The sequence below is a fragment of the Phascolarctos cinereus genome, unplaced genomic scaffold (genome assembly GCF_003287225.1).
Source record: "Phascolarctos cinereus isolate Bilbo 61053 unplaced genomic scaffold, phaCin_HiC Scaffold_2;HRSCAF=192, whole genome shotgun sequence".
NCBI classification, from domain to species: Eukaryota; Metazoa; Chordata; class Mammalia; order Diprotodontia; family Phascolarctidae; genus Phascolarctos; species Phascolarctos cinereus.
This window is the reverse complement of record NW_027555625.1, coordinates 8,674,336-8,687,970: the sequence shown is the minus strand read 5'-3', so window position 1 is coordinate 8,687,970 and position 13,635 is coordinate 8,674,336.

Here is a 13,635-nt window from a genome sequence, read left to right as displayed (position 1 = left end):
TTAAGGATGACATCTTGGTTATGAGCCTGGATGAATGGGAGGATAGTGAGACTCTTGACAATATTTGGGAAGTTAGGAAGAGAAGAGAGTTTGGGGGCAAAGATAATGAGTTCAAGTATGGACATGGTGAGTTTAAAATACCTAGTAGATAAAATCCAGTTGGAAATGCCCAAAGGCAATTACAAATTCAAGCCTAGAAATTAAGAGATATCTTAAGGCTTCATTTATATATCTCCCAGTTGATGTGATTAATCTGTTTTAGAAACTGTGCAAAGGTAATTCTGTTGTACATTAGTGATGTGATCACAAAAAAAAAAAATATGGAATCTCAGCTCTGGAAGAGACCCAGCAGCCACCTAGAACAATCCATTTATGAAAAGAATCCCAACCCTTACATATCCATCAAGACATTATCCAGCATATCCAAGGAAACAGATACTATGTTCTTCCACTCCAAACTTTCTGGTAATACCCCTTTGGTTTGTGCAAGCTGTTCCCTAAACAGAGTGCACCTTTCCTTCACATTTTTAGCTGATGAAATCTTTCTCTTTGCCCATATTCTAGTTCGGAAGCTGCTTCCTCCATGAAATCTACCTGCTGCCTTCCCCAACACCCTGTTTTGAAATGGCCTCTCTCTCACAAAATCTTAATTGAAAACTGAATCTGGCTCTCTCCTTTACCCCTATAACATTCTACCCATCTTCATCATACTTACTTAGAGGCAGCTGTAGCATAATGAATAGAGAATTGGCCTTGAAGTCAAGGAGAAGTGGGTTCAAATCCCATGTCTGACACATACTGGCCATTTGATAATCTGCATATCAATTAACTTCATTTATGCAACTTTCTAAGACCTAAGTTGCAAGGAAGATGCTATTTTTGTTTGTCCTCCATTTTCTTTTTTTTCTTAATATAAATTTATTTATTTTTAGTTTTCAATATTCACTTCCACAAGTTTTTGAGTTGCAAATTTCTCACCCCTCCCCCACTTCAAGATGGCATGCATTCTGAATTCCCCTTCCCCTGGTCTGCCTCCTCTTCTATCTCTCCCCCCTCCCTTCTCTTATCCCCTTCCCCTTCTATTTTCCTGTAGAGCAGGATAGACTTCTGTACCCCATTTCCTGTGTTTCTTATTTCCCAGTTGCATGTGAAAATATTTTTTTAAAACATGTGTTTTTAAAACTTTGATTTCCAAATTTCCTCCCTTCCTCCCTCCCCACCCACCCTCATTGAAAAGGCAAGCAACTCAATATAGCTTGTACATCTGCAGTTATGCAAAGCACTTCCTTAGTAGACATGCTGTGAAAAACTAACTCTATTTCCCTTAATGCTATCCTGCCCTCCCATTTATTCTATTCTTTCTTTTGACCCTGTCCCTCCTCAGAAGTATTTGCTTCTGATTACCCTCTTTCCCAATCTGCCCTCCTTTCTATCACCCCCTGCTCTATTGTCCCCTTCTCCCCCTATTTTCCTGTAGGGTAAGACAGATTCCCATACCCAATTGAATGTGTATGTTATTCTCCTTAAGCCAAATCCTATGAGAATAAGATTCCCTCATTCCCTCTCACCTTCCCCTGTTTCCCCTCCACTGTGAGAGACTTTTCTTTTTTTTTTTTTTGTGAGATAATTTACCCCATTCTACCTCTCCCTTTCTTCTCCGAGTATCATCCTCTTCATCCCTTAATTTTATTCTCCAGATATGACCCTTAATCTTCAACTCACCCTGTGCCCTCTATCTATCTATATATACATACATACATACAATTTTTTTCCTTCAACTACCCTAATACTGACAAAGTTCTCATGAGTTACAAATATCATCTTTCCATGCAGGAATGTAAACAGTTCAATCTTAATAAGTCTCTTATGATTTCTCTTTCCTGTTTACCTCTTCATGTTCCACTGGAGTCCTGTATTTGAAAGTCAAATTTTCTGTTTAGCTCTGGTCTTTTCATCAGGAATGCTTGAAAGTCCTCTATTTCACTGAATGACCATTTTTCCCCTGAAGGATTATACTCAGTTTTGCTGGGTAGGTGATTCTTGGTTGTAATCCTATCTCCTTTGCCCTCCAGAATATTATATTCCATGCCCTGGTCCTTTAATGTAGAAGCTGCTAAATCTTGTGTTATCCTGATTGTGTTTCCACAGTACTTGAATTGTTTCCTTCTGGCAGCTTGTAATATTTTCTCCTTGACCTGGGAACTCTGGAATTTGGCTACAATATTCCTAGGAGTTTTCCTTTGGGGATCTCTTTCAGGAGGAGATCTGTGGATTCTTTCAATTTCTATTTTGCCCTCTGGTTCTAATATATCAGGGCAGTTTTCCTTGATAATTTCTTGAAAGATGATGTCTAGGCTCTTTTTTTGATCATGGCTTTCAGATAGTCCAATAATTTTTAAATTCTCTCTCCTGGATCTATTTTCCAGGTCAGTTGTTTTTCCAATGAGATATTTCACATTGTTTTCTAATTTTTCATTCTTTTGGATTTGTTTTACAGTGTCTTGATTTCTCATAAAGTCACTATCTTCTAATTGTTCTATTCTAATATTTAAGGAAGTATTTTCTTCAGTGCCTTCTTGGACTTCCTTTTCCATTTGGCCAATTTTTCTTTTTAGGGCATTTTTCTCCTCATTGGCTTTTTGGACCTCTTTTGCCATTTGGGTTAGGCTGTTTTTTAAGGTGTTATTTTCTTCAGTATTTTTTTGGGTCTCCTTTAGCAAGCTGTGGACTTTGTTTTTCATGATTTTCTTGCATCACTCTCATTTCTCTTCCCAGTTTTTCCTCTACTTCCCTTACTTGCTTCTCAAAATCCCTTTTGAGCTCTTCCAAGGCCTGGGACTGATTCATATTTTTCTTGGAGGCTTTGGATGTAGGAGCTTTGATTTTGTTGTCTTCTGGTTGTATATTTTGATCTTCTTTTTCACCAAAGTAAGATAATATAGTCTGACTCTTTTTGCGCTGCTTGCTCATGATCCCAGTCAATTACTTGAGTTTTAAACTCCTTGTTAAGGTAAGAGTCTGCTTCCAATGTGGAGAGTGTACTGTCCCAAGCTTCAGGGGTTTGTGTAGCTGTTTTCAGAGATACTTGTAGGGACCTGTAAATTTTCAGTTCTTCCAAGGTGGTATGATAAGGGGCGAGGTGTTTACTCCTTTCCTGGCCTGTGACCACAAGTGTTCCTTTCTTTCCCATAACTGTGAGGAGGGGTTTCTCTCCACAGCCACTACAAGCTCCACCATGCCAGCGCTCCTCCTCACCCCAGCACTGCTGCCCAGAACTGTGACCCAGATCCACACATGGGCAAAGCAAGAGATTCCTGCCTCAGCACTGGCAAAGAGATCCCTGCAGTCGCTCTCTGATCAGCCACTGGATTCCCCCTCAGTCTGTGGGCTGGAAGCTTGGGAAGCAGCTGCCCCGCCCCCAGGGCCAGGCTCTTAGGGAATGGAGCTGATACCCCACCTTCCTCTCTGACCACTGACAGAAACAGACTTTTCCCACTGACCTTCTAAGTTGTCTTTGGCATTGGTGGATTGAGGAGTCTGGAAACCTCCACAGCTGCCAGTGATTCAGTCCTCTGAGGCCTGCTCCAGGTTTGCTGTGGCCTGCCCGCCCATGCTGCGCTGCGCTGTGCTCCCAGCTGAGCACGATACACCTTTCTGATCAATCATCCAGGTTGTCTTGGGCTGATGATTTGTTTCACTCTGTCTTTTTGTGGGTTCTGCTGGTCCAGAATTTGTTTAGAGCCATTTTTATGAGTATTTGGAGGGGTTTGGGGGACAGCTCAGGCAAGTCACTGCTTTCACTCCTCCATCTTGGCTCTGCCCCCCTGTCCTCCATTTTCAAAGAGGACTAAAGACAACATTATGTTGGGGTAAAACAGTGGATGATGGGTGATGTGTTGACTTGCTCGAGAATTGGATTTAAGAGAGGTGGAATTGTGCAAGTCATCGGTCTCACTCTCTCTTCCAGAGTCATTGAAATCCAGTGGCAGGACAAAAGTCAAAATAACTGGAGGTAGCCTGGGATACAGTGGGTGATCTTTTCATCTTTGATATCTGAGCAGGCTCTAAGCTTTCCACAATAACCACTTCAACTCCCTTCATGGCTGTTGGGACAAATCATTCTCATCTGCTCATTCTTCCAGTCCAAGTCTTCACACACTTGGCCTAGGCATTACCCCAACTCATCGATGAGTTTATGGCCTGTTGGTTATCCTCAACCTGGTTTAGCCCAACTGCTGAGTCATTTTTACTAGAGTGTGTGAACTGTCCCTGCTACAGATTATTGGATCCATAGGTAAGAGTTAGATGATAGGTGGACACCAAAGGTGTATGGACAGCAGGACTGCTTGAGGACTGGGCCAGCCCTCACACCACATGTGCTAGTCCTCCATGAAAACCCCAGACAAAAAAGTGCTACCTGCATTGGCTGATCAGTTTTCTTTTTCCTCTGGGATTTCCTTATGCCAATCAAATCACAGGTCCAGTCCCTATCATAACTCCTGAAGGCAGGGACTGTGCCATTTTTCATCTTTCTATCTCCATCTCCCAGCACCAATCTCTGCACCTTGTAGGTACTTATTAATGTTTGGTTGAATTATAGCTAAGGAGGATAGAGGAAGTCAAAGGAAATACCGATCTATCAGTCAACAAACTAGGACTGGCTAAGTGATTTCTTCCGTCACGGACCTCAGAGTTTATTTGAGGAGATAAGCTGTCTCTTGTAACACAGACACTTCATAATAAGGAGGATGTGCTAGGAGACAAATGGGGGATGGTGATAAGGTAAGTGCTGTCAGAGATTAGGAAAAATGAAATCAGTGAGGGTTGAAGTTGCTAAGGAAGACTTCTTCAAGAGAAGAACTTTAAAAAATACCCTGGGCAAGTCATTTCCTTTCTTTACAACTTGCTTTGCCATAAAAGAAAATGAAGGGATTGTATCATATTATTTCTTGGCTCATTTCATTCTCCAAATCCACAGATCAAAAGCAACTTTTGGTTTCAAATTCTGTACTTCTTTTCTCTTCCATTTTTTTAAATCTTAGGTGCCAAAGTAAGACAGAAAGTGAGGCTGGAATGAACACCACTGGGGGTAATATAAGGTCAGCTGACTGAAAATGTTCATTTCTCCCTCCACCACTCTGTGTTGTCCATTTTTCATGGTCAGACACAGTGAATTGTGGCTAACTCTCAAGACCTTGGCATTCCTGTGACCTGTCACAAGGAAATAGAAAAAGAAGCTGACCACTAGGGTGCCCTGGGTAGTTTTCTTGCGGACAGTCTGTGAAGCATCAAACAGCAGGTTCCTGCTGGCTGCTAGCCAGGAGTTGTATATTCTACAAGAATATCAAGATGGTGTAAAGGACTCTGCTCTTTCGTATCTGTCTCCTAAACCATTTTGAAGAGCTCCTCTAAAAATAGCCTTTGGGCATATTATTAGCAATGTTGGAAAGTGAGGTAAAGGACATATAAGATAAGGAGGGGAGGTTGTAAATTCAAATTTTATCAGTAGTAATATAACCAGCCATTTTGGACTTTAAGATAGTTAGACTTTAGTTTCTATTGTAACAAATGAATATGGTTCATAAGGTAAGTGAACAAGTCTTTGGATTGACATTAAAAAGGAATGCAAGATTTGGGTCAGTATGACTCAATGAAGTTATAGATTTTGGAGGAATGCATCTATGTCCTTTAATTCAAATCACAGAAATAAAAAAAAATCTAAGAAAGGATTAAAGGGTGTGCATTCTCAGTTGGTAACGAGCTAGTAGCTAGATGTTGGAACTTGGGTATTCCCATAAATGTTCACTTCAAAGTAAGTTGATGTAGTTCAAGTTTTGAGCGCCCTCTGGTGGTTCATGTGGATGTGGTGCCTGCCGCTCCTATTACCACACAGCCCACAAAGTGCAATGAACGCTATCCGCATGGTACCCAAAATGGCTCCTGTGAGCATCCTGTGTCACTGATGTTATATTAATGGAGAAAGGGGGTGCACTTTATTTACTCATCAGCTCTGTCAGTCAATTCCCCATCTGAATTGCTTTAATATTACCCTGTACCTTGAAGAGACTTAATAAATATTTATTGGATTATGTTTAATGAAATTTCATATCACAGCCATTGGTCACTAAGATATTTAAGTAAGGGCAGTGCAAAATAAATGCTTGTAAAGAAAAAATAGTGACTTTATTCAAATTGGTTCAATTAATTTAATTCAATTAATTGAATCTTAATTGAATTAGGATTTAAAACAGTTTAGGAAATATTCATTAAATATTTTCTATATTTAAACTGCAAAGAAACTAAATAAGGTAGTGGGACTCCTTGTTAAGGTGGAAAAAAATCCAGAAGACTGAGTAAATAATTTAGATGAGAGTGGAGAAAGGACTATTAAGAGATTCCAGACTCAATCCTGGTACCTTGTCTGACTCATTAGGTGACCTTAGAAGGGTCTTGGACCTCAATTTCCCACCTGTAAAATAAAAGAGACTAAATCCCTTAGTTGGACTAAAGATCCCTTCCAGCCGTAACATTCTAAGTTCTGTATTCAAAGGCCCCTCACAGTTCTCCCACTCTCTTGCTATGTTCTAAACCCCCTACTACCTCTTCCACTGCCTAGACTATGGCTGCAATGGGAGTTATGAATGGAGCTATGCAGAGATTGTGCAATCAGTCTGACAAAGGGAAGGCTAGGAGATGCATTACTCTGAACCACTGTCATGGAAAGTTATGTGCTTTCTGCTAATAAGGGTACAAGAAAAATAGGTGAAAGTAGGCTTAAAATGGAGGAGAAATTTCCTGAGGGTGCATTTTTAATACCTAGATTGGATTATAAAGAAGTTTTATGGAATGTTCTCCTTTAGAGGATTTGAAAAGTCTTCTTTAACAGACCCAAAGCCTGGAGGTGATAATCCTATTTCCCATGCTAGGCACCTGCCTTCTGTTGTTCCCTTATCAGCGCTCCTACACACTGACACCATCTCTAGGCTGGCTGAGTCAGGTGCATTTTCAGCAATTTGGGAGCTGTTCTGAGTCACAATATGAATTCGATGGAAGGCTTTTGTAATGTTGACTTGCCCCAACAGTGGGCGGTAAGGTGACAGAGGTCAATGGCGAAACAGCATAGCCTAGCTCAGAAGTCTTTCTAAGGCATGGAAAAGGGAGCTCAGAGCTGAGAGCTTGGAGAAGAGATCAAAGGAAGATTTAATCTCCAAGATGCTGTCAAATCCTGCAGTATTGAAAGAAGCTGAGCTACATGGTGACGAATCAGGAGGCTTTGTATCTCTGTGGAAGAGTTTCATTTGGTCAGAGGCATGAGGTGACCGCTCCTAATCTCTGCTCTGTTGTGGTTTCCTTTTTGTTAGCTTAGTCAAGAGATTAAATTAGTAGGAATGTTATGAGGATACTGTAGCATCTGATGTTATTTAATAGAGGGAAAGATACCAAATGCTTTCAGACAAATTTAGATTTTATCAATGCAAAAGAAAAGTGAGTGAGAATATCAGTAGCTATAAAGTTTCAATTGCTTCTTTCAGATAATCATAGACACAAGGGCATCCTGCAGAAGCAGAAAAAACTGCCTTCAAACCATAGCATCCCTCTCCACCCAGAAAACATCTTTACCATCACATAGTGCGCTGAAAGATTTAGAGAGTATAGGATCTCTCTCTAATTAATTGCTGATGGATGAAGCACCTTTAATTTCATGGAGTAAATTGGCATCTTAGAGGTTTCCCTCTACGTCAAGAACATTCAAGATTTTTTGGAATGCTAGAACAAAATAAAACATATTCTGTGCCTCTTTCATCATTGCTGGAGTAAAATAGACATGTGCTCACCAAAAGTACTGACCATTGTTGAGAAGATGGAGGGCAGCAACCAAATCAAGAAGGCATTCATATTAATGGAGAGATTGGCCAGACAATCCTGTCTGCATACTTGTTGTATTAACTACTGAAATATAAAAGAAATCTGTAATCACTTAAAATTTGAGTTGTTCTATATACACAACACAGTGGTCAATGACTATAGTAATCTACTGTTTGATTAACTCAAAGACTCCAGCTTCTGGGATAAGAATTCACTGATTGACAAAAACTTCTGGGAAAACTGGAATATAGTGTGTTGGATACAAGGCATAGAGCAGCATTTCACACCATACAGCAAGATAAGGTCAAAATGGGTATGTGATTTAGACATAAAGGGTGACAGCATAAGCAAATTAGGAGAACAATGAATAGTCTACCTGTCAGATCTATGGAGAAGGGAAGAATTTATGGCCAAACAAGAGATTGAGAACATTGTAAAATGCAAAATGGATGATTTGGATGATATTAAATTAAAAGGCTTTTTCACAAACAAAACCAATACAACCAAGGTTAGAATGATAGCAGAAGCTGGGAAGCAATTTTTACAGATAGTGTCTCTGATAAAGACCTCATTTCTAGAATATATAGAGAACTGAGTCAAATGTATAAGGATTCAAGTCACTCCCCTATTGATAAATGGTCAAAGGATATAAACAAGCAGTTTTCAGATGAAGACATTAAAGACATCTATAGCCATATTAAAATTCTGTAAATCACTATTGATTAGAGAAATGCAACTGAAAATGACTCTGAGATACCACCTCACACCTGTCAGATTGGCTAATATGACAGAAAAGAAAAATGATAAATATTGAAGAAGACATGGGAAAATTGAAACACTGATTCATTGTTGGTGGAGTTGTGAAATGATCCAACCATCCTGGAGAGCAATTTGGAACTATGCCCAAAGGGCTATAAAACCATGCATCCCCTTTGATCCAGCAATACCACTACTAAGTATTCATGTGAAAGATTTTTTCAAAGGAAAAGAACCTATATGTACAAAAATATTTATAGCAGTTCTTTTTGTGGTGGTAAAGAATTAGAAATTGAAGGGATGCCAATAAATTGAAAAGTTGTGGTATATGACTATAATGAGATGCTATTGTTCTGTAAGAGATGATGAGCAGGATGATTTTGGAAAATCTGGAAAGACTTATATGGACTGATACAGAGCGATGCAGAGATGTACACAGTAACAGTAACATTGTGCGATGATCAACTATGATAGACACAGCTTTTCTTAGCAATACAATGATCCAAGACAATTCCAAAAGACTAATCATGGAAAATGCTATCCGTATCCAGAGAAAGAATTATGGAGTCTGAATGCAGATGGAAGCATACTGTTCTCTCTGTCTCTCTCTCTCTCTCTCTGTCTCTCTCTCTGTCTCTGTCTCTCTCTCTCTGTCTCTCTCTCTCTCTCTCTCTCTGTCTCTCTCTCTCTGTCTCTGTCTCTCTCTCTGTCTCTCTCTCTGTCTCTCTGTCTCTCTCTCTGTCTCTCTGTCTCTCTCTCTGTCTGTCTGTCTCTGTCTCTGTCTCTCTGTGTCTCTCTCTGTCTCTCTCTCTCTCTCTCTCTCTCTCTCTCTCTCTCTTCTCTCTCTCTCTCCTCTGTCTCTCTCTTGTCTCTCTCTCTCTCTCTCTCTCTCTCTCTCTCTCTCTCTCTGTCTCTTTCTGTGTCTCTCTGTCTCTGTCTCTGTCTCTGTCTCTCTCTCTGTCTCTGTCTCTGTCTCTCTCTCTGTCTTCTCTGTCTCTCTCTCTGTCTCTCTCTCTGTCTCTCTGTCTCTGTCTCTCTCTGTCTCTCTCTCTCTGTCTCTCTCTCTCTCTCTCTCTCTCTCTCTCTCTCTCTCTCTCTCTCTCTTTCTCTTCTTTTCTCATGATTTTTCCCTTTTGTCCTGATTATTCTTTCATGAAATGACTAATGTGGAAATATGTTCATGATTCTACATGTGAAAACAAAAGAGCCCCTCTACACTGGACAATCCAAGTAACTGTAGCAGATCTAATACCTATTACATTCATTAGAGGCACCTAGTTGGTGCAGTAGGTAGAGCAGTAGGCTCTAGTCAAGAAGAACTGAGTTCATTCAAATGCAGCCTTAGAAACTCACTAGGTGTGTGACCCTGGGCAAGTCATTTTCCTGCTATGAGCCCATTTCTTCAACTGTAAAATGAGGGTGACAGGGCTGTTGTGAGAATCAATCAAGATACTGGCTGTAAATTGCTTAGCACAATGTCTGGAACATAGTAGATGCCTAATTAAAGCTTGTTTTATTCCTGAATTCAACAAGTATTTTTAGTTATCTACCATGTGCCAGGGACTGTGCTAAGCACCAGAAATAAAAGTACAAGTGCACAAGCACATGCACACACACACACACAGTTTTCATCCTTCAGGATGTACATATATGTGTGTATGTGTGTGTGTGTGTGTGTATTCAATAATGTCCAGAGAGAGCCCATTGAAAACTGAGGGTACCCAGGATCGACTTCCTGAAGAAGGTGACATTTGAAATGGACTTGGAAATAGGTTAGGTGTGCTATGAGGTGGAGAGAAGGAGAGTCCGTCTGAGGTATGAGAGACAACTTGAGCAAAGGTTCAGGGAAGCATGAAGAAGGGTGTATACTCCCATTCAGTTCACAGTGGATAGATAGCCCTGATGTTGCTTAGACGGGGAAAGCAGCAGGACTTTGGGGAGCAGTGGCAGGCCAGCTTGTCTCCTCCCAAGAAGGAAGTACTTTCAAGAGTTAAAGTGAAGTGAATTTCTAGTATTCCTTGGAGGTCGGCATCGGGTTGACAGTGTGTTCTGTATCTGGTGGGAATGGGGTGATAGGGAAATACAGGCAGCTTGAAGAAGGTGTCACTCCATGATTCCTATCAGGTTTTGTTAGCGCTCTGTTTTTCTGCTATACATCACCATGTTGGGGCCAGGGTGGGGAAAATCCTTGCTTCTTTGCTGCAGGGCTCGTATTAATGGCTGCTCTCAGTCACATGTCTGGCAGTTTGGAGAATAATGTGTAATAAGTCTTGATAAGGTAATCTGGAGTCATAATGTGAGGGATCTAAAAAGTCAAACAGAGGCATTTGTATTCAGTCATAGAGGGAAGAGCTCCTGGAGCTTCCTGAGGAGGAAAGGGGTATAATCTGACCTGTGGAGAATGATTGGAAAGGGATGGGAAGGGGCATAAGGTATAGAATCAAGGAGACTCAGTAGAAGGCATTTTCAATAGTCAGGAGCTGCTGATGGCCTCAACTAGATCCATGCCTGTGTTAGTGCAGAGAAGGGGGCCAATGGGAAAGATATTATGGATATAGAATGTATACTATTTGGAAGCAGATCATAGGGAAAGAAGAGTAAAAGCAGTATTCTGACACCCGGCTACGTTTTTATGAAGATCTTCTGTTTCTCCTTTAGTTGTTTCAATGTCTCTGAATCTTTGGGCTGATAAACCTAGTGCATCCCATCAATCATGATCACAACTGGCCAGAGGATGGCCAATTCAATCTGGGCTGTCTGTCACTGCCTCAGTGGCTCTAGTTACCTTGGCCACATGGCTAATCAGCTGTAGCTCACAGGTTGGAGGTAAATTACAAGCTGCCCTGGGCAGGTCATGCTTTACATGGGCACTTCAGAGGGCTCCACCTGTCAGAAGTCAAGACTGGACAATGTCTTTACCCACAGAGCAGAGGCACTCAATATGAAAGAGAATAGTCAATATAAGGTGCTTCAATGCTTCCTAATGGTTTGTCTTATATTTCGGCGTGTTGGCTGGAAAACCTCCTAACAATTAAAGCTGTCAAAGTAGAACAGAATGCTTCAGAACCATAGCTGTAGAAATAGAAGGCATCTGAGAGGCCATCAAGTACAACCTGATCAATTTGCAGAAGAGGACGCTGAGGCCCAGAAAGTAGAAGTAACTTGCTTGAGGACGTACTAGTAGTAACTGGAATAACAAATACTGAATCTGCGCCTTCTGGCTCCAAACCACAAACCCTGCCCATTGTACAATCCAGACTAAGGTATCGAGGGTTACATCCCTAGAAGTCTTCAGGTCTGGGTGCTCACTTATGTATGTTGTAGAGAGTATGTTGGTAGGCGTGTTCATTTATTCTTTCATTCAATCACCCAATATTTATACAGTGTTTACTCTATACAAGGCACTATGTTAACTGTTGGAGATGCAACAGGCCCTGCCCGAAAGGATCATATATTCTACTGGAGGCGGGTAGAAATCAGGAAGGAGCTCTGCGTAAATGAGCATACATAAAATATAAGAATAGGGGTTGATCTCTGATTTCACTAGGAACTCCCGAAAACTCCTTCTACCTGTGCAGGACAGCACTTTCTCTCCAATTTATATTCCAGAGAACTGAAAAGTGCCCATTTTTATAAATATGTGCCAGAGTCAGGATTTGAGCCTCCCAAGTCTTCCTGGCTAGCTTTCTATGTAATATCCTATGCTTCCTCTCAATACAGAATACATACAAAGTAAAAGTAATTTTAGAGGAAGGGCACTATCTCTACTGGTGAGAACAGAATAGGTCAGAAAAGGGGAACTATAGCCTTGAAGCCTCATGTGACCTTCTAGGTCCTTAGGTGTGGCCCTTTGGCTGAATCCAAACTTAAAGGGCCACAGTTGAGGACTTAGAGGGCCACATGTGCCCTCGAGGCCTCAGGGTCCCCACCCCTGGGATAGGCCATGAGAAGGAAGCTAAGGATTCTAAAAGCAGTGAAGAAAGAAGTATATTTTGGCTATGGGCACATTCTGTGTAAGGTCATGGAGGTGCAGGATGGAACTTCACACATGGGGACAACCTAGCAGGCCAGTTTGGCTCAAATACTGAACGTGAGAGGAAGTGCGAAATCTAGTAACAAGCCTAGGAGGCAGGTTGGAGTCAGCTGGGCCAGGGCCTTGATTGGTTGTCTGAGGGCCCTTACAACTCTGAGATTCTGTGACTCAGGCTTAATGGTGAAACTGACAGCAAGGGGCATTTTTTCTACTGATAGAAGATGATTCTTGAGAGATAGGTGATGGACTGTCCTGCCCCTGTGCATCATCCACTGAAAAGATTAGCATTGCAAACGTTTCCTTAAGTCAGCATATGTATTAGGGCAAAGACTAGGGATAGAGATGGTTAAAAGCCACTGAGAAGGTAACCTGGGGAATGATTAGGAAATGAGAAGGAGGTAGAATGTGGCTTTTGTGACTATATTTATGTTGCTGTGGGATTTACTGTCCAAGGAACAGTGATGGATGACACTGAAACACCTCAACATGAGGACATCAGCAACCAAAGAACTCCTGGAGAGGAGGGGTGAGGAAGGAGAAGAGCAATGAAGAGAAGGGAGGGGAGGGGAAAGGAAGGGGAGGGAGATGAGGGGAGGAAGATGAAAGGAGGGAGAGGAAGGGAGGGGGAAGGAGGGAGGGGGAAAGAGGGGAAGGGAGATGAGGGGAGGAAGATGAAAGGAGGGAGAGGAAGGGAGGGGGAAGGAGGGGAAGGGAGAGGAGGTTCAAAGCACACCTTGTGAGGCCTGAGAGGAAAGTTACCCCATCAATGCACCAGTGGCATGACTGTGGAATCAGAGGTTTCCAGAGTAAAAAGGGTTCTCAGAGGCCAGTTCAGTGAATACCAAGCTGACCTCAACCAGAGTGCTCTTCACAATGTAGGAAACAAGTGGTCATAGGCGATGGAGAAAGGAAAACAAAAGCTAAAGAAAGACATATAAGGAGATGGCCCAGTGTGGTGCAAAGCAAACAGACCTTAGAAG